This window comes from Sarcophilus harrisii, chromosome 1, assembly GCF_902635505.1.
Source record: "Sarcophilus harrisii chromosome 1, mSarHar1.11, whole genome shotgun sequence".
Taxonomy (NCBI): Eukaryota; Metazoa; Chordata; class Mammalia; order Dasyuromorphia; family Dasyuridae; genus Sarcophilus; species Sarcophilus harrisii.
In genome coordinates, this window is record NC_045426.1 from 132,388,707 (window position 1) to 132,411,702 (window position 22,996).

Genomic DNA, 22,996 nt, shown 5'->3' on the forward strand with positions numbered 1-22,996 from the left:
GCACGAATGTTTGTGGCAGCCCTTTTTGTAGTGGCTAGAAACTGGAAACTGAATGGATGTCCATCAGTTGGAGAATGGCTGAATAAATTGTGGTATATGAAAATTATGGAATATTACTGTTCTGTAAGAAATGACCAACAGGATGATTTCAGAAAGGCCTGGAGAGACTTACACGAACTGATGCTGAGTGAAATGAGCAGGACCAGGAGATCATTATATACTTCAACAACAATACTATATGATGACCAGTTCTGATGGACCAGGCCATCCTCAGCAACGAGATCAACCAAATCATTTCTAATGGAGCAGTAATGAACTGAACTAGCTATGCCCAGAAAAAGAACTCTGGGAGATGACTAAAAACCATTACATTGAATTCCCAATCCCTATATTTATGCACACCTGCATTTTTGATTTCCTTCACAAGCTAATTGTACAATATTTCAGAGTCTGATTCTTTTTGTACAGCAAAATAACGGTTTGGTCATGTATACTTATTGTGTATCTAATTTATATTCTAATGTATTTAACATCTACTGGTCATCCTGCCATGTAGGGGAGGGAGGGAGAGGGTAAGAGGTGAAAAATTGGAACAAGAGGTTTGGCAATTGTTAATGCTGTAAAGTTACCCATGCATATATCCTGTAAATAAAAGGCTATTAAATTAAAAAAAAAAAAAAACAAAGATTCTTTTCTTTTTTTGAGGACTGGAGGGAAGGATGGCAAAAGGGAAGGTAGATTTCTATTCATTTAAAAAATAAGATTAAAATTTTAAAAAGGAAAGGATTAAGGATTTTGGGAATTGTAAGAACTTTAGGGATGATGTAGAAGAGCTCTATTATCATTGCTTAAATTTCTCATGCTTATCTCATATTAAACTTATATCTATTCTATTCATATTCCTTAAGAACATAAATTATTTTATTTTTATATTCCTCATAGCACCCAGCATAATACCTGGCACAAAGTAGGTATTTAACAAATATCTGGTGATTAGTTGATTGAAGACTATTAAATTAGCATTTCCTCCCTTCCCTTCTCCTCTCTTCTCCTCTCCTCTCCTCTTTGCTCTTCTCTCTCCCCTTGTGGCCCTTTAGTTAAAAGTTTAACAAACAGAAAAGACAGAAATTAGAAAAAGCATTGCCAAAGTGCACATGCCTCCCCTTATCTTTAGTAGATAACCTGTTCTGAGGAAAAGAGAGAGAACAGAGAAGACCAAAAGAGAAATGTAGTTAACCAGGCATAAAACAGCAAACACCTGCCTGTGTAGTCTTATGTTACTATGCAACTAATCCCTGATTATATATTATCTCTTTTTAAAAAAATAATCTTTTTTTAATTTTCAAAATACATGCAAAGATAGTTTCAACATTCATTCTTGCAAAACCCTATTTTTCAAATTTTTCTACCTCCCTTCCCTCCACCCTCCTTCTCTAAACAGCAAATAATCTAATATATGTTAAACATGTTTATATATTATATTTATCTATGCAAATTACAGACTTTGGTGTTTTTTTATATTTTAGCTGCTTTTCATAAAATCTGTCACTGTTTTGAATACTCCTTAAATGGATAGGAAACTACTCAGTAAACACAGCAATGTTCAGTAACACTCTGGGATTGTCAAAAAAGGAAACATTCAATTTATACACATTTTACAAATAATTAAAGCCACCTCTTTATATGACAAAGTAAGAGTTTTACTTTATTATATAACTAGCAAGGTGGTGGAGTAAATAGAGTGCCAGACCTAAAGCCAGAAATAATTTTCCTGAGTTCAAATTCTGGCTCAGACACTTACTAAATATGTGATCCTGGGCAAGTCATTTAACTAAATAGCCACAACTATTTATATAATTCTTTCTAAATTATATTACATTCAAACCAATGACATGAAACATTATTAATAACTTTTATCAATTACTAGATCATTATGAGCATCAACCTTTGTACATGCTGTAAAGTGCTAGACAATAATACTAGGCTGGAACACCATGAGTAAAAAATCTAAAAACAGATTCCTCCTGAGTTATTAAGATGAAAAAAATGGTTTGTCCCTATATTAAAAGGCCTTAGAACACTGTGCTTTTTGAGTTTTTTGACTGCTTTTAATTGTTCTGTTTTCTTTAATTATTAGGTGATTTTTCTCACTACTATCAGGCATCCTGACTCTAATAGCATCCTCTTTCTAATCTGAAATCAGTCATCATTGTTATTAAATCAGTAACTTTATTGGACTTACGATACTTAGGAATAGACTCTGAATGAGGCTTCAGGATGTGACTATATATTTCCTATGAATTGTTATTGTCTTTTGTTCTCGAATAGGACCAAAATGATTTCACTATGGCCCGATTGTGACTGATCAGAACAATAGGAGCTTGGAATGCTCTACCACAGGTCAAGCACAAATGGTCCATGAGAACACCTGCCAAGGGATTTTCAGAATATTCCTAAAACAGTTCAAAGGGAAGCAATTCAGGTACACGGTACAGCACAGCAGCTCTGTAGACCTTCAGTTTGGTAATCAATCTAATTCCTCTTTTCTTCCATCCTTTCCTGTGGAGCCTCCCAAACACTGAGCTAGCTCTGGCAATGCATTTATCAGCCTCATTGCCAATTTGTACATCCCTGGAAAGTTTCCTTCCAAGGTAAAAGAATTTATCCACAGTGTTCAAATTTTCTCCATTTGCTAAAACCAATGGTTCCACATTTGAATGGATCACTAGCTGGTTGATGATCTGTATTTTCTTGATGTTAATTGTAAAGTCAAAATTAGCATAAGCAGCAGACAATAGATACATGCTTTGCTGAATATCAGTTTCAGAAGCTGCATTGAATGCACAATCATCTGCAAAAAAAAAAAATGCACCAATTTTCCCTATATGTCTTATTGTGAGGGGAAGGAGAGAAGGAGCATAATTACATTAAGAAATTCAGATGCCCAGGCTCAGTTAAGTCACTCATTCCATTAATTAAATCTTCCTATATCCTATAACTATTTTTGATATTGCAATAATAAGAAAAAGATTCCTACTTCAGAGTAGTAAGTGCTTGAGCTTTGAGGTAGCTATTTTCTAACTCAATTTCATAACTTATTGATCATTAATTGTGTGTGTGGCTTCAGCCTGAAAGGGGAAAATGTTGAGTACTCAGCAAATAGATAACCTCTGATGTAGACCTCCTTTCTCCTTCTCAGTAAAATGTAATATCACTAGCCTCTACATTACACTAGAAAGCTGGCACATAATTACCAATTAATATCTCCCCACTTCATCTTGTCTTCTTTCCCTTCCTCAGAGCTGGCTATCTGCCAAAACTAAGGGAAGAAATGTACATTTTGCCAGTGCTCTTTGTTCCTTCTCATTTTCCCTTCCTTCAACTATAAGCTCAGTGGCCACAAAGGAGAAAGAGGGGAAGAAAGAGAAGAAAGAAAGGAGGGACCCATTTAACAACAAATAGTTTTTTTCAACTCTCAAGGTTCAGGAACTTTTCTGAAATTTCTGAATTGGGGGGGGGCAACTAAAATTTTCAAGAATACCACTAGTAAGTCCAATAAACCTATTGAAACCTTGACATACAAATGTGTAATCTGTCACTCTATTTGACATATCTCAGTCTGAAGTCAACAAGCAACCCAGCTCAGTATATATCAGTTATAACTACAGAATTCATTTGCCTCATTTGTAAACATTTTTTAATTGTAAAGTTTGTGGGTAGACATCTAAAATAAATCTATTTGTATTCCACTCACAGAAGTCCTCTTTTCTGGAAGAATTACAGCAACCAAGCTCCAGCTACTTCCACGTTGACAGTAATTGTTGCCACATATTTATATCGGTCAGGGATGCCTTTGTTGATTGTGGTTTTTACTCTCTTCCTCTTAAAAATATCTGGAAAACTTGGAGGGAAAATGAATCAGCAACAATGACAGCTGCACTTAAGAAAACATATCATATGGTTTATCATTTATGCATGAGACTAGAGAAGCTTAAGTACTTAACTCCCAATTTCTGATAGGTAGTAGCAATAATGCTTCATTGCATGTACCTATTTTAGCTTGCTGATTTTGTTCATTTCAAGATCATTTATAGAGTCTTCAGCAATTTATCATTAACCCCAAGTCTTCCACCAAGATTTCATTTAAGTATTCAGTTAAGTTAGAATATTTCAATTGTGCTTTATGCTACCAAATTGTTTCCTTAATATCTTAGAAAATAATATTTATCTTCCTTAAAGAAAATAAAACTAGCTGTGAATTAGCTAATTTTGACAAAACTGTTAGGGCAATGGGAAGACTCTGTCATTAATTCTGGTTGAGTATTTGTCATGGAACATACTTAAAGCTGGGTCTAGAGCTAGTTCTCTATGTGCTGACCAGGAGTGGGACTCCAATTCTAGGCATGTTCCACAGAGTGAATTCATACATAGCTAATGAGAAAAGGGAGGGATTTCTCTGACCAAACCCAAACTATACAGATAGAGAAGCTGAGGGTCAGAAAGGTAAAAACAACTCTCCTAGGATCACCCAGTAAATAGAAAGCTAGTGTTTGAACTTAGATCTTTTCATTCCAGATTCAATATTCTTTCTGGTTCCCTATCTAGATTACTACTTTCATTTGTTGGTACAACTTTCACTGCATCCAATGTGAACACTTCTACTTGACTTTCAAATACGTTTCATTTCTGGCCCTATTCTACCCACCCAGTCTTATTTCTCACTAATTCCTCAGTACGTACCATTGTTTCTATCAGGTAAGCCTACGCTCTGCATTCTCCATATAGTCTATACATATTTTCCATCTCCATGACTTTGTTCATTCCTCCCTGCCTTAAACTTATTAAATCCTTTTCATCTCTTAAGGCTCAGATCAAACCCTGACTCCTCCATGAAACCTCCCAATTATTCCTATATATATAATTCCTTCTTCAAATTCTTATATCAAAATAGTTGTATTACACAGTTTGCCAGTAAACATTTTCATGAATGCCACTTCTATCACCTTATCTAGATTAGATTATTATTGTGATACAGGAGTCACCTACCAGTGGCTATTGGAGGTCTAACTCAGACCTGTAGAATGGAGCTCTTCACGTGAGAGGATGATGATGATACAAGGAGACTGACAGAGGCAGTTGCATTCTCTGACCTTTCTTTACTGTAAGTATCCCTTACTTCAAGTAGAACATAGGTGGTCACGCCCTCCTTGACTTCTCAGGAAGGGTGAGAGTAGCAAAGGGAGATGAGGAGTCAAACCAGACATTGTCAGCAGGTTCCCTCTGGGCTGAAGGGTCTTATATCTTACCCAGAGTCCCCCCACTATATGCAGCCCTCTACAAATTATAAACACCTCAGGGTTAGGGACAATGTCTTATATATTCTGTCTGCCACAGCTCCTGGAAAAATGTGACTTGCCTAGAAATATTCAATACATACTTAATAGTTTTGAAATCTGCCCAAAGGGTTATAATGTTTTCTAACTGCATGTAAAGTACCTAAATTTGACCTTCAAATCTAATCTGCTTTTCTTAATGTCTCTTTTCCAGTAGATAATTAAAAATATTAACCCTTCTATTTGTCTAAAAATTCACTAATGAACCTAGTTCCTATAGCTACAAAACAAGAAAGTATTTTCTCAACAAACTAATACCAATGACATCCTGTAAGAAATCATCCTAGAATATAGAAAGGGACAGATTACTACCAAAGTATTTTGTCAGAAATCTGAAGAAGGATGAATGAAAAAATCTGCCTGAATGTTATAGGAAGAAATGTATAGGTGCTATCTTCAAGGATGTCAGCATGTCTTGGAGGAATAGAATATATTTAGTGACATTTAGCACTTCAGTGATAATCTGGTCTAGCCTTTGCATTTGACAGATGTAAACTCTGTCACTCATATTCTCTGGAACTCAGCTCTCTCAAGTGTGAAATAAGGAGGAAGGTTGGCCTGTATGATCTTTCAATTCAAAAATACTATGATCCTCTGAACCAGGAAATTAAATTCACCAGAATAGCCCATTCACAGTCATTTTGATTATCAAGATTTTACTGCACTGATATTAACTGGTTGTGGGAGAATTACTTAATCACCTTGAAATCTTGAAAGGTATCCATGTTCATCCAATGAGACAGTAGCTGAGCCAAAATTGAAATTCAGATATCCTGCTTCCAAATACAGTAAAAGGGTAGGGGGGGTATATTATTTAATTTAATCAAACAAACATTTATTAAGCACATACCATATGATAGACATGTTAAATTGCTAAATACTAGGGATAAAAAAACAAAAATGAGACAGTTGCTTCCCACCTGCATTCCCTTGAAAGACTTTCTGCTTTCGACTCTTGCTTTAACATCCAGCCACTTTCCTGCTTTCTTTAAGGCAGCTGCATAGAGCATCTGGCCTGGAGACAGAAAGACCTAAAAATCAAACTCCAGTCTCGGATAGTTGAGGGATTCTAGTAAATTACTTGACATCTTTGTGCATCAACTATAAAAGGGAAATAATAATAGCTAGTACCTCTCAGATATGTTAAAAAGTTTAGCACAAAAAAATGTTGGTAGCAGTCCTTTTGTAGTGGCAAGAAACGGGAAACTGAGTAGATGCCCATCAGTTAGAGAAGGACTGGATAAGTTATGATATATGAATATTATATAATATTATTGTTCTGTAAGAAATGATCAGCAGAATGAGTTCAGAAAGATCGTAAGAGACTTACATGGATTGATGCTAAGTGAAATGAGTAGAACCAAGAGAACATTGTACACAGCAACAAGATTATATGATGATTAATTCTGATGGACATGATTCTTTTCAATGAGATGATTTCAGGGCAATTCCAATAGACTTGTGATGGAGAGAGCCATCTGCAGCCTGAGAGAGGACAGTGAGGACTGAAATATGGATCACAACATAGTGTTTTTGCCTTTTTTATTGTTGTTTGCTTACATTTCTTTTCTTTCTCATTTTTCCCTTTTTGATTTGATTTTTCTTCTGCAGCATGATAATTGTGGAAATATGTATAGAAGAATTGTACGTGTTTGTCATATATTAGATTACTTGCTTTCTAGGGGACGGAATGGGGGGAAGAGAAGGAGAAAAATTTGAAACACAAGATTTTTCAAGAATGAATGTTGAAAACTATCTTTGCATACATTTTGAAAATAAAAAGCTGTTATTTAAAAAAAGAACTGGACACACCAGAAATGACTAAACAACAAAAGAAATTTTCTGAACTATAGTGCATGCTATCTCAGTTAAACAACATGCTGAATGGAAGCAAGATTTAATTTCTTTCATCTGTAAAAATGAGACCACAAATCTGTCCCCCTTCATTCTATTCATATAGCCACCTACCACCTCCTGCCTAAATTATCTTAATAGCTTCCTAATTGGTCAATCTTTTTTCCAATCTCCCTCCTCTTTAATCCATTATCCACACTGCTGTCAAAATTAAACTCTTAAAACAGATTTAAAACTGTCCTCTGATACAAAACAAAAATACTTCCATGACTCCTTGTTTTCAGTAAGATAAAAATACAAACTCTTCCACCAGACATTAAAGGCCTTCTGCAATCTAGTTCTAAACTCCTTTTTTGCATCATTTCACATTATTCCCCAACACACACTTCATAGTCCATCTAACACAGAATCCTGGACAGTTAATTTTCCATCTCTCTTTACATTGGCACAAACCATTTCCTATGCTTGGAATATATTCCTCCTTAGCCTGCCTTTTAAAAATCCTTATCCTTCCTCAAGATTCAGTTCAGTAATTATTTCTGTGAAGGCTTTCTTTAATTTCCCCTCTCCTCCTTGATAGGTCTTTCTCTTTCCTCAAATGACCTATTATTTACTTATCTTCATACCTGCAGCCTAGAGCACTCTCCTACCTCAGCCCACCTCCTAGCTTCCCTAGCTTCCTTCAAGTAACAGCTAAAGTCCCATCTTTAGGGAAAAAAATCTACTTAATCTCAGTGTCTTCTCTAAAACCAGCTCTAATTTGTCCTATCTTATCTTGTTTGTACATAGCTAATGGCATATTGTCTCCCTTCTTACCCTGTGAACTACTGAAGCACAGGAATCTTTTGCTTTTCTTTGTATTCCCAGCTCTTAACCCAATGCCCAGCAGATAGTAGGAGCTTAATTAAATTCTAGTTGCCTGACTGACCTTCCTCTTCTCATTCCTCCCAGTAAAATGTCAGCTCTTTGAGAGCCTTTTTTCTTTGTATATTTGTATTTTTATATGCCTAATGAACTAGTATAAGATAGTACCTTGAGAACAATATACAAATAATGAAAGTTTGTTTAACTGAATAGAATTAAATGTAATTTTGAAGATTGTGCTGTACCTTCTCTTCCTCAGAGAGGCTCTTTAAGGGAATAAGAGTATTATCAAACCCTTTAGAAATCAGCTTCCTTTTGTAATGGGGGAATTGGCCAGTCATGACAGCTAGATTTCTAATTAAGGAACACAACTAAATAATTCAGAACAATTGTGATCTTTCAGATCCAGGAACATAATAAGGTCGGGAAACTGAATGAATTGCCATAAAGTGATAGAGACTATTGGAGCATCCATAGTATTCTAGTCCCACTATACTTCACATCATTTTAATGAAATATCTGTAGAATAATAATTAAGTACACTTACTTATAGTCCCTCTTAATTGAACTTCTTTTTTAAAGTAGGAAGAGTTATCTTTTTTTTTTGTTTGTTTCCCTCCTCTAAATCAAACAAGATAATATTTCTAAAGCACTCAGTACAGGACCTGATATGTAATAGATATTATTTAAATGCATATTTCCTCCCATAAAGTCCTACTCCAATGTCTCATCATAGTGTTCAGGTAGCATGCAGGTTCTACAAGACTAGGAAGACTTTAGGTCCAGTGATAGAACTGTAAGAACTTGCTTCACTAATTTTAGAGGCTATTCTCCATATTACTTCAAGGAAAGATTATCTTTAGCCACAGCAACTATCTTAAAACATTTACTAAATTATAGAAAGATTATGATCTTTATCATTGGAGGAAATACTACAGTGACAAATTACAGATTCCTGGGAAGGCTAAGGCTAGTGGATCACTTGAGTTAGGAAGTGTTGAGCTTTAGGAGGCCTAAGCATGTTTAGAACTCTAGACACCAAGATGGTGATGCTCTAAAAGCTAGGTATTTTCAGGCTGCCTAAGGAGAAGCAAACAAGCACAGATTAGAGACAAAGGAGGTCAAAGCTTCTATTCCCTTTCAGAGTATAACTGGTCCACAATAGCCACTGTATTTCCATCCTGAGGGAGATAGAGAGGGTTTTAATTACAAAACTGAGAAATGATGAGGGATATTGCTTATATATTTTCTGAAATGGGCTTCTACACAGTCAAAAGGAAATGAAGAATCTGAGTTAATTATCTAATTAGTTTGAGAAAATAAACTGAAATAATTCTGACCTTGATTTTGTAGACATTTTATTCAAGCAAAATTATTTGGGGACTGAGTTCTGTGGAGAATTATCTCAGTTTTTCACCTCACTTTACAACTGTAGAGACAATAAATAAACAGGTATTTATTAAGCATCTAAAGAGATGTTTGTATGTTGCCAAAATATTTCCCACACAATTTGTTTTCCATTTTCCAGTTTCACAAAAAAGTCACTTCTTATACTTCAATTTCTTATGTTCTTTGCCTTCTACAAATCAAAAACATCTTATTATATATCTCCTCTGGACTCAATCCTGTGAAAATACAAAAGCATCTATTCCTTGTTTCTGAGATATAGTTGAAAAGGTAATGTATCTTTATTGCTTTATTAACGAATTAACATATCTAAAGTGCATCAGTACCTTATTGGATCAATAATTCCCTTAATGCCATTACTGCCTCTTAAGATACAGATAGGTAAATTCACATCTTCTCATCCCATGAGACTTTTTCCTATTTGTGCTTGTAAATCTTGCACAAAGGATGAACACTTAGTGTGTTGAGACTTTTTAATATTAGATGATATCAATTCAGCATACGAGTTATGCCTCTGTTGACCCTCTTTCTTATTGTTGGTTTTCCTTATTTTTAGTTCAAACATTTCTTTGATATTATAGTTTATATCACTTATCATACAAAATTCATTGATAGAAATACAACCAATTTACCTCCATTATTTGTCTCTCCATTTGCTCTGTAGATTGTATTCTTTAGTGATTATGGTATTAAATGATTCGGCATACTACTGGTCTTAAAAAAATATTGATTTTTGTTCCTAAGAGAAGTTTTGGATAATTGAAAGTACTATACAATTTCATAAATGAATTGAACTTGCTCTTTTTCTCCTATTCAAAACTGGGTGCAATTGACTAAACAACCATTGGATCCTTTTAAGAAAAACATAATAAAGGATCTGTTCTCTGGTTTGTTCATTCAACCACATATCTGAGCCTGAAAAAATAAGAGCTCTTTATTAACTTGCTTTTCACGTCTTTTTGAATTGTTATGGATCTCATTTAAAGGTTCTGCAGTGTTCCAGGACTTGATGCAATGAGTACAATATCATCTGTAAAAAGGTGCATCTATGGGACCTCTCCATCTATAAGGATTCATTCTTTCATAGATATTCTGCATTAGACATCTTTCATGACTGACAATAACAAACACCTTCTGGACGAGCATATTGTCTCCTTGTTTAATGCATCACTTCATCTTCACAATCAAAGGAACATAGAACAAAAAAGTATCTCTAATAGATAAATGAAAGATAGCCTGTTGGAAAAGAGACCTTAAAGCTCTATTTGGCCCCATAGAATCAAATGCCTTTGTATAGGTAAAAAGCAATAAGCTTTCTCATATTTTCATCAAGCATTTATAAATATTTTCATCAAAGTTTTATAGAGATGAGAAAGTAGGTCTACAGGATAGGAGTTATTTATGTCCTTCCTCTTTCTCATTCACTATTTGGTGGATATTAATAGCATTCATGCTTCTCAAAAGTTCAGTATCTTCTCTGCCTTCAGATGTCTTGAGGATGGATCACTCAATATCTTCAAAACTGTTCTACCACTGGGCACAAATGTGCTTTTCGCCTGCCTGTTTAGTTGCAGCAAGTCTTTGTAATTTTATTTTTTTTTTAGTAATAGCTCTACTTTCCAATTCAACATATGGAGTACTGTGATATTAGAATCTGAATATGGTGACTATCATGCATGATGAAAATATGTAAAGAAATAGGTTCCTTTTTCATCTGTTTGTTGTCCTCTTTGCAGTTTTCTCTTAAAACACACATAGGACAGGAAACTCCTAATGAGATATTTATTGCAGGTTGCAGTTTCCATATTTGCTCCCAATAGTCTGTATATAAATGTGTCTATGTGTAATCTCCCTCTCAGAACCTCCTTGTTATGCATGAATTTTCTCTGCCTGTGATATTGTTCACTTGTTTTCATTTAGGTCTCACTCTCCATAAGCCCATTTGGGGTTTTCGTGGCAAAGGTACTAAAGTAGTTTGCCATTTCCTTCTCCAACTCATTTTACAGATGAGGAAACTGGGACAAATAAGCTTAAGTGACTTTCCCAGAATCACACAAGTAGTGTCTGAGGCCACCTTTAAACTGAGGAAAAGGAGGCTTCCTGACTTCAAGCCCAATTCATGCATCACCTAGCTGCTCATCTATAAACTATAGCGGGTCCCTAATACACAGTTAAGTAACTTGCCCAGGTTCACACAAATAGTGTCTGAGGTCAGAATTGAATTCAGGTCTTCCTGACTACAGGCCCAAACCTTACGTCTTATTCTATTTAGCTACTCGTAACTGTGATGTATGTTAAATCTAAATTATTAATGAGGAGTTGCTATTTACTTGAGCTAATTCTCATTTTGGTGAATGATTCATCTATTTCTCCTTGAGCTAACATTTTTCCAATAAGAATGATGTATGTTTTAATTCTGTATGATTCAAACATTTATATATTTTCCGAGACAAAACCATGTCATTCCTCTCTTCAGACATCACTTTTATGTTCCTTTCTCTCCACTCACACAAACAATATCCAAGTTCAGACCTTTATCATCTCTCATCTGAACTATTGCAATAAATTCCCTGTCTCGAGACTCCCTACTTCAATCCATCTTTTATTTAACTTCCATAGTATTTTTTCTAAAACATAAATCTGGCCACGTCAACTCCCAGCTCTATAAAATGTTATTTCAGTGATTTTTAGTTGTGTCTAACTCTTTGTGACTCCATTTGGTTTTTCTTGACAAAGATACTGGAGTGGTTTACTTTTTCCTTCTCCAGCTCACTTTACAGATGAGGAAACTGAGGCAAACAGGTTTAAGTGACTTACCCAGAGTTACACAGCTACTAATTATCTGAAGTCAGCTTTGGACTGAGGCAAATTAGTTCAAGCCTCTAGATCCAGCACCTTATCCACTGTACCACCTAACTGCCCATCTATAAAAGATAGAGGATCCCTAATACCAATAGACTCCTCTGGCTGGTGTTGAAATCTCTTCACAACCCAGCCCTTCTTATCTTTCCATTCTTAACTTACACTTGCCATCCCCCTACACTATAATTTAGCTACACTGAAGTACTTGCTGTTCCTCACGCTTGACACTTCATTTTTCATCTGTACATTTGCACTGGGTTTCCTCATACTTAAAATGTCTTTCCTCCTCTTAGTTTCTTTGATTTCCTTCAAGATTCAATTCAAATTTTTACCTTCTCAGGATGCCTTTGTGATATACACACATATTCCCAGATATAATTACCTTCCTCTCTTTACTCTTTATCTACTCATTACATTCCTGTGATTATCTAATTATTAACTTTTATATCCCCTATTAAATATCTATGGATATATATATACATATATATCCCCAAAATTTAGCACACTGCCTAGTACAAAGTAAGTACTTAAATACTCTTTAACTGATTAATTGGCTGCTTAATATATGTATGTTAATTCCATGTTTGATTATTTAGGGACCAATTTTAAAAGACTCATCAGCTAAGAAACTAATCATTTCAAAAATGAATACATATATGTACAACAGCATAGACATTTTAAGACTTTTTAAAAGGTGATAAGGGTGAGAAAAGAGATTGGAAAATAGAAACATTAGATGAGTCACAGGAAGGGAGGTATTCTAGGTGGAAAAAATTTGAGGAGACATTCCTGATAGCATTACTCTGAATTATCTGGCTCAATAGAAGACATTTTATTTTGCTAGTGATGTTCCAAAAGAATCATTCCCTTTATAAAAAATAAAAATAAGGTCTGCTGCCTTCATTTCCGGAGTCAGAGTCCTGGGTCCAATTTTATAACCTGGGCATCTGGCAGCATGGCATAGTACATCAGCATTTGTTGAGGCTGTTTCCAATAAAATCAAAATAAAGAAGCCCAGAATTACTTAAGCATTATATGGATAAGTCTTCTGAATGTGCTGGTAGCAGACATAATGTGGCAACTCTGCCAGTTTAAAATTAAATATTGTTATCTTTCTCCCTCTCTTTCATAAAGCAATAATCTGCCTTCTACAGGGGGTTAATCATAGGCCAAAGGCTGGGCAATTTATCATAAAGGATAAATGAAATGATTGCAGAAGGTAAAGGGGCATGAAATTATCGCTAGTTCTGTATTGTACGTGTTTAATTAGTGCAAAGGTAGTAAGCCTTATTCCTGAATCCTAACAATAAAAGGCGAAGTCTGGGTCTTCCCCTGAAATCTGCAGTAGAAGCTGAGTTCAGGAGAAAATATACAGGAAGCAATATGTATTACATTAATCAGTTTATTAGAACAAAAATCATGTTCTTTCAGAATCGTTGTACTATAATTTGATTGTTTCCAAATAATAGATCTGATGTGTGCTCACTGAGCCAATGTCTTTACAAAACCATGCAAATAAGCGACTTGCTCTTCCCCTCCCCCGAATAAAATAAATTAGGTCTGGCTTTGACTAATAAGTCTTAAGAAAATTTACTAAATTGCTTTGCTATTATAATTTTCATGGGAATTTTTATTTATGAGGAACTCTGAGAACATTTTCATAAAAATGCATTTACTCTCTGAGCCCAGAAATACGGGAAATTGTAAGAAAGATATTGAAGAAATTGAATGTAAATGTTGTGACTAGCTAAAAATTTCTATGGGCAATATTCACATATATAAGCTCCAGTTATAGTGACAATAAAGTAAAATGAAAAATAAGATAGAAAATAACACCATGCCACAGTTTTAAGGGTTTTGTTTTCCCTTAAATTACCCAAATTACTGTTTTCATCTATCCATATAGAAACTCAATTTCATCAGCACAGTACAAAGTGAAATATAGATCCAGCAATGAAATGATGAATTTAATCAATGTGGGTAGCTATCTATTTGCTGACAAGTCAATGGAACAATGGAAAATTTCACTTTGATGTCTTAAATCTAATGTAGCTTCACAATGATCAAAATGAATGAATGAATATATGAAGAAGGAGGGAAGGAAGTAAAGCCATTTATTAAATGCTTACTGTGTACCAGGAAGCACTGCTGAGAGATGGAGATATAAATGGGGAACAAAAAGACACTCTCAATTTTCAAGGACTTCACATTATAAAAAAGGGAAAGAATATATTTAGGAGGTGTCATTTTGTTGTTTGCCCTTCTTTCTTGAAGAAGACCAATGACATCCAGAAGATGATATTTTCATTTGCAAGTGAATTGGATTTAAAAGAAGCAGGACCATGCAAAATCATCAGCCTCAATTTCTCCCCCAGAGTCATCTGAATCCAGTGGCAAGACATAGGTCAGGATGAGAGGAGATGACTCCAGATGCAGTGACCTAGACCTTTTTAAGCTAAAGTCTTTCCCAGATTTCAGTTTGTCTGAGGCAATACCCATTTAGTGATTTAAGGCTAGATAAGAAATGAGGGAGGGGAAATTACTTTCTCTGAATACTCAAAAAAAAAAAAAGAAATCTGGAAGGGGAAGACCCTCAGGATTTCTGAGCAGAATCAAAACAATTGCTATTTACATTCACTCTAAGCCATAAAAACCTAAACAATGTCCAAGTAGAGCTTGAGTTGGATTTATTATTGGCTAATCAGTGAGAGCCAAAGTGCTTTGGGTTTAAAGCATGGTCTAGTAACTCTATCAGAATCCCAATGAGCTTTATCAAAGTCTGTTTGTCTAGAGCTCTATTTCAAGAAATCATAAATGAAACTGTATGGAATAAAAGAGTTTATTGCCTCCATTTTTAAAAAAAATGATAGACTAAATAAGTAGGGAAGAGAAGAGGTTTAAAAAAAAAATTCAAGGCAGATGGAAGGGTCCTTAGAGAATGATGACAAGAGAGATGATGCATCTTTTCAAAGTCATTTCCTCTGATGAAATCACATCCATATCTAATGCTGAACTGCTTGACAATGCAAAGGACTTTGATGAGAGCATTCTTTTCTGGCTCTATAGTAGAAATGACTTCTTAGTGGCAGAAACTCACTTCCAGAAGAGACAGTTAATGAAGTCAAAAATCTACAAGGATTGTCTGAAGCTAGGCTAGTGGTCTGAAGGGTTCACCAGCTTCCTGGTCCATCAGAGCAGTTGGTCAGAGGTTGGTTTTGGTGATGGAGGTCATGGCAGGACCTTTCTCCATACAGCTGGCTCCCTTGAATCGTGTCTAACGGTTCTGGTCTGGAAGCAGAATCAGTAGTTTGGGAGACTTTGGATATAATGTATAAAGGTTATCTTCCTCAAGATCTAAGGAGAAGTGGGTATCAATAAGGTGACAACGGATTGACCAGGTTGGTATTTGCTACCGTCTGTCTGTCCCTCAGAGTTCCATGTTATTTCAGCCAAGCTGGTTTGACCACCTCAGCGATAGTAAATGGTCTACAATTGACATTTTTTAGTGGAAAAGATGACAGGTCCCCTCTCCACAGTGTTGTCCCCTTGAATGAGTACCCAGGCTAGAAGCCAAATTATAGAATACCTTCTAAAAAATTAAAACTAGAAAATAAGGAGATTGGACAGTAATTCTGGACCTATTTAAAAGCATTCATTCCCTACAGCCAGACATTGGGTTATTATCATTAAAATATTATTTATTTCTTAATCACTGTCCCTAGAAAACTTGTTTTCCCCAGCTCAGTGAATTCTACCATCCCTGGTGTTCACTATTGGAGAAAATAGCCCAAGAGAGGATATATTCAGTTCTTTCTTTGACTAGAAAATTAAATTCTCAACTTTTAGAAGTGTTGCAATTGCCTAATTATAAATTCACAAGTTGAGCAGAGATCATTTAGCATAATTTCATCTGGTTCATTTGAAACATATATGATCATGTAATATCTGCCCAAGTTTTAATGTTTTACCTAATTACCTAAACAATACAGATAAAATACTTTTGAGACTGCCAAAACAAATAAGTCACAGGTATGCTTTTCAAAAACTAGACCCAGTTTCAAACTGTTGCAATCAATAAATCAATTTTGAACCTGAAATTTCCTGTTTTATTAGGCAAACAATACCACCCCTATATCAAATATCATGAGGTCAAGCCTAAAAAGGAAAAGGGTAAAGGGCAATAAAATGTATAAATGTAAAAATAATATTTTTTGACGTATGTCTGCCATGTCCAGATAATGGAGGCTATGGTAGGGATTGATTTGTCGTTTTTAACCTGGTTCACCTGGTTAATGGCTCAGTTCTTAGTTCTAGGTATCTATCCATGACTTTAGGACGTCTTTCTTTCAGACTGGTAACATTTTCTAACAATTAGAAATGACCTTTGATCACTTTGCACCTGGACAATTGTAAAAACCTTTTAATTAGGTTGTAATTTTAATTAATTAAATGACTTTTAATTAGTCATCCTACCTCAAGTCTTGAATGAATGAATGAATGAACAAATGAAAGAAAAAGCAGTTATAAAATATTTATAATATGCCAAGAAATGTACCAAATGGTGTGTATACAAATTCAAAAGTGAAGACAGTCCCTGAACTAAAGAATATTATGTTCTAATTGGGAGAAGGAGGGAGGAGCAGCAGAAAGAAAACACATAAAGGAAGTAGTGGCCAGTAAGGGGTATTTTGGTTTGGGAAGATATAGAGATGGTGAGTAGATGGCAATATGGACTAGATTGACACATTATTTCCAAAAGCAAATGACTGTGTTCTTTTTATTTTGGTTCAAGAACTGGAAAGCAGAGATTGAAAGGGCCTAGAGGGACCTCAGCTTTCAAGATAAGTGAGGAGTAAAGTGAAACAAGACTGGAAAAAATCTAAATATATTGGGTCACATGAGGTACTCACCAATTAGAACAGTGGATTCCTAGGGTGAAATTCCAGAAATGAAAGAGTTCAGATCTCCAGGGCAAGATCTCTTATCTAGGTACAGTCCTCCATGCAGTGGCCAAAATGATATTACTAAAACAAAGATCTGACAGTCACTCATCTCTCCATAAACTTCAGTGGCTCCCTAATGCCTCAAGACTTAAATACAAACTCTTGTTCAGCATTTAAAACTTACTTGTTGATTGAGGGATTGAAGAAAGGGCTTGAGCAACACCGTTTCATTGAAAAGGATCTCATCAGTTGTAAGGTAACAGAATTATTGTTTGAGGAACAGAATAGGTTTTCAAGGTATCCTAGCTGGTGGCAATCAAGTGGAAGTCAAGTATTGATCAGAAAGTTACCCTGATGCCATGGCTCTCACAGTATAGACTCATCATACTTCATGATAATGGAGTCATGGCCTCCTACATAAACTGTTTACAATTAATGTTATTTATTTTCAGAAAAAAGAATTTGATCTGGGGTCTCATCTCTTTAATTCCCAAATATAGTATGCTTGGAAATATGTGGGTTTTAGGAGGATTTCAAAGGTGCAAATGACTTCAGAAATCATTCAATCTGAGGCTCAGAGATGTTAAGTATTTTTGCAAAGGTCACATTGCAAATGAATAGCAAAACTGGATAAATATAAATAATACCACTAAATACTTGAGCTTTAAATATCTAAAATATGTCAGTATACTATATTTAATACTGATAAAAATAAACTATCTTCTGCAGATACTGGAGGAACTGTGTAGGACAAAGTTGTCCAAACCAATTTGTTCACACAGCACCTTTTTGGCTTTCAGTACATCAAAGAAAGTGAGTTATTATTAGTCCAAGGAGTCTAGACATATTCCTTAAATACATATCTAACCCCTTACTCAGTGAGCTCCAGTATCTTGTTATGACTTCAAGGATCAAATAAAAATTCCTCTATTTTGTTTTTTAAAACTCAACACAAAACAGGTTTCAGCCTCTTGTTCTGATGTCATTGGACATTACCCCTTTATATCGTTTAATTGGACATAAAAGAGTGTGTTTTTTAATCCAGCCAAACTAGCCCCTTCTCAGAAGCTCCCCATTCATGGCATTCCATGTCCAGTCTCCATGTCTATGCATTGGCCATACCTAGCACACACAGAGTCAGTCTTTCTCTTTCTTGAAGATACAACTCAAACACCATCTTCTGCATGAAATCATTCCTGGTTCTCCCAAGTGTCCATGCCCTCTTGCCCAAATTACTTGTATCAAACTACTCTGTAGCATTTAGCACTATGTGCTTAGCACATAGTGAGTTCTTGATAAGTGTTCACTGAATGAATATTCATATTTATTTATTTTATATTTATGTTATATGTATTTTGATAGGGATTTATTGTCTTGCTTATTAAAATGAAGGTTTTTAATGAAACTATCGCTAGACCTTCAGTGTCTAGCACAGTGCCCGGCACATAGTAGGTGCTTTGTGAATACTTGATAATTGATTAATTGATAGAATACTTCTAGCACAAAGCAAAGTTTTAAAAAAAAAACTATGGAGCAAAAAATTATACTTATTGTTTAAGGACACTTATTTTTAAGTACACCTACTGTTGAGAACAAATGAATATTTTTGATTTAGACATGATTCTATACTTTACATTTCAGGGGGAAAATATCATCAGCACAAAAATGTTCTTGTAAAACCTACAAATACAAGTGCAGACATTGAATACAATAACCTCATTGTGTCCTCATTCTGATACTTAGAATATTTTTTGCAGTGAGTCAAGAGTAAGATTGGGAGAATGTTATTCATTCCTGTGATTCTTAAGAGGCCAGTCACCTAAAGAAAGGTGACAGACACTTGCCAATAAAATACATTATAAAAAATATTGAGAATTCTGAGGGAATATAAATAATTTTTAACTAGTCATCAGAAATCTCTTTTTTTTACTAAGTTGTTTGCAACTCACCAGCTTTCTGTACAGATTTGTTTTATTATTTTTAGGATTTCCAGATGGGACCCCAAAATAATTCCGGCTGTCCACTAATTACTGGCTTTGTGACAAGGGATGACTAACTTGACCTCTCTGGGTCTGAGTTTGCTCATTTGCAAATGAAGAGGTCAAACTAGCTGACCTCTACAGTGTCTTCCAGATGTAGATCTATGATCCTGTCATTTTTCAGCTCTATATCTTATGTACTTCTATGACCTGATGTCACAGACCTATGATCCTTATGGTCAGTGATAGCCACCAAATGTTAAGTGCTAATTTTATTACAGTTTTATTTGGAACTGTCACATGATATTCATGTGGAGAGATATTCATGACTCATGGTTGGGCTGTGCTAAAATAATAAAAATGACAAAACTACCTAGCTAATTTACAAATTTAGTGCCAAAGCAGTCAAACTACCAATGGATTATTTTATAGAACCAGACAAAATAATAACAAAATTCATCTGGAAGAACAAAAGGTCAAGAATCACAAAGAGAATGATGAAAAAAGAGGATGGGTGGCTAGCATTGCCAGATTTCAAACGTCACTACAAAGGAACAGTCATCAACACTGGTACTTGTAAAAAAAAAAAAAAAAAAACAACCAGAATCTTTGATCAATGGAACAGATGAATCAAGTAAAACAAGATCTAGAAGTAATTGAACATAGTAGCTGAGTGTTTGATAAAGCCAACAAGAAACCAACTGCATAAGAACCATATGTTCAGAGCTGGAAGGGACCTTAAAACCCTTTAAAGGATAACCCTTCATGCTATACATGAGAAAACTATGAATGAAGAAAGTTAAGTAACTTGACCAGATCACACAATATAGAAGTGTCTGAAATAGAATTCAGATTCAGGTCTTTCTAACTCTAGTTTTAGGTTTTTTCCCTATACCATCTTGCTGTCATCAGGACTCCCTTCTCAATAATGATAGCTGGAAAAGTGAAAGATTGTCTCAATCAATAAATAAACATTTATTTAAAAACCTATTGTGCTAAGTGCTAGGGATACAAAAAGAGGCAAAAGATAGTCCTTGCCCTCAAGGAGCTTACAATCTAAAGACATAGCAAATGTACCCAAAGAAAACTATATAAAGGATATTCAGATTGAAACTATTTCTAGTCATATGAAAAGATGCTCCAAGTCATTATTAATCAGAGAAATGCAAATTAAGACAACTCTAAGATACCACTACACACCTGTCAGATTGGCTAAGATGACAGGAAAAAATAATGATGATTGTTGGAGGGATGTGGGAAAACTGGGACATTGATTCATTGTTGGTGGAGTTGTGAACGAATCCAACCATTTTGGAGAGTAGTTTGGAACTATGCTCAAAAAGTTATCAAACTGTGCATACCCTTTGATCCAGCAGTGTTACTACTGGGATTATATCCCAAAGAGATTATAAAGAAGGGAAAGGGACCTGTATGTGCACGAATGTTTGTGGCAGCCCTTTTGTAGTGGCTAGAAACTGAAACTGAATGGATGTCCATCAGTTGGAGAATGGCTGAATAAATTGTGGTATATGAAAATTATGGAATATTACTGTTCTGTAAGAAATGACCAACAGGATGATTTCAGAAAGGCCTGGAGAGACTTACACGAACTGATGCTAAGTGAAATGAGCAGGACCAGGAGATCATTATATACTTCAACAACAATACTAGATGATGACCAGTCCTGATGGATCAGGCCATCCTCAGCAACGAGATCAACCAAATCATTTCTAATGGAGCAGTAATGAACTGAACTAGCTATACCCAGAAAAAGAACTCTGGGAGATGACTAAAACCATTACATTGAATTCCCAGTCCCTATATTTATGCACACCTGCATCTTTGATTTCCTTCACAAGCTAATTGTACAATAATTCAGAGTCTGATTCTTTTTGTACAGCAAAATAATGTTTTGGTCATGTATACTTATTGTGTATCTAAGTTATATTTTAATATATTTAACATCTACTGGTCATCCTGCCATTTAGGGGGGGGGGGGGGGGGGGTAAGAGGTGAAAAATTGGAACAAGAGGTTTGGCAATTGTTAATGCTGTAAAGTTACCCATGTATATATCCTGTAAATTAAAGGCTATTAAATTAAAAAAAAAAAAAAAAAAAGACTGCTTGCCATTTAGGGGAGGAGGTAGAGGGAAGGAAGGGAAAAGTCAGAACAGAAGTGAGTGCAAGGGATAATGTTGTAAAAAAATTACCCAGGAATATGTCCTGTCAATAAAAAGTTATATAAAAAAAGAAAAAAATAAAAAAATAAAAAATAAAAAAAAATAAAGGATATTCAGGGAACTTTTCCTTGGGAAATTTGTTTCATTTGGGGAGATGATGGGTAGATCTTTTGATTTTATTTTTTTTCTTTTAGTTCTTATACATCTGGACAGTTAATAAATTCCTGGATGAAGGAATTTATGATTCCTTCAAATATGTTATCTAAGCTTTTTAAAAACTCAGGGAATCTAATGATAATAATAATTAATAGCAGTTAACATTTATATAGAACCTACTAAAGTGCCAGGCATTGTGGTAAACACTTTAACAAATCTTATTTCATTTGATCCTCACAATGAGTAGGAAGTAGATTCTAGTATTATATTTTACAGTGGAGGAAATGAGGTTTAAGGATTCATCTGATCAAGGTCATACAGAAAGTAAATATCTGAGGCTAGATTTGAACTCAGTTCTTCCTGACTCCAGATCCAGCAATCTACTTAACCCCCATGATGCTCTTCTTAAATCATTACTTCTTGATTTGTTTTGAAAATTGACTATTTTAGATATCAAATATTCTACATTTTATTCCTGTTTTTCAGTCTTTTTACTTTTGTTCCCCAGAATGTCACAGCCAAAATCCAGAATTTCCATATCAAAGAAAAAAAAATTTAGAGCCAGAAATCAGATTCCAATTACCAAGGAACTAAAGTCAGAATTACATGAAACCTCTCCAAATGAGAGGAGAGTTTGGTAAAGGCTTATAATCAAGAATAATCTATCCTGAAAAGGTGAGTATAATCTCATAGGGAAAAATTGGATCTTTAACGGAAAAGAAGACTTCTGATCATTCCTGATGAAAAGACCAGAGCTGAGTAGTAACTTGAAAATGCAAACATAACACTCAAGGAAAACATGAAAAGATAAATATATTTGGACAATTAAAAAGCGCTGTATGATGATGACAGGCTAACATTCAAATAGGGGAAGTAAAAACAAGTATCTCTTCAGATCATTAATGTCTCCAAATGGCAATTTGGGAGTTAAGAAAAAGATAAGATTTTGAGGAAGGGAAAATGATTTGGTTCTGAGAGTTTTAAGAAAAGAAATTGAAGCAAGTATTAAAGGAATATTCTAATGTAAAAAGGAAGAGATGAAGTGAAGTTTGTTATTTCTCATGACTGGAGTGTGAGAAAAGCATAGAGGAACAGATTGGGGAGAGAGGAGATATCAAATGAACATTATTCTTGTCTGAAATATATAAAGGAAGGGGGAGAAAAAGGGAGGATAGGGAAGGACAGAGAGGAGAGAAAGAGAACTAGTTAGTGATACAGTAGATAGAATACTGGTCCTAGAGTCAAAATGACTTGAGTTCAAATTTAGCTTTACTCATTCACTAGCTATGTGAATTTGGGCAAGCCATTTAACTTCTTTTTATCTCAGTTTTCTCAATGATAAAATGAGGTTAATAATA

General features: G+C 34.9%; 1 long non-coding RNA gene across 1 annotated transcript; it reads right to left on the minus strand.

Moving 5' to 3' along the window:
- Positions 1–3,524: 3,524 nt before the first annotated feature.
- LOC111719574 lies at positions 3,525–6,453 on the minus strand. The gene is made up of 3 exons (XR_002769666.2): positions 6,314–6,453; positions 6,095–6,166; positions 3,525–3,901 (listed from the first exon to the last, which is right to left on the minus strand). It is a non-coding gene; the product is annotated as an uncharacterized LOC111719574 (long non-coding RNA).
- Between the last annotated feature and the right edge of the window lie 16,543 nt (positions 6,454–22,996).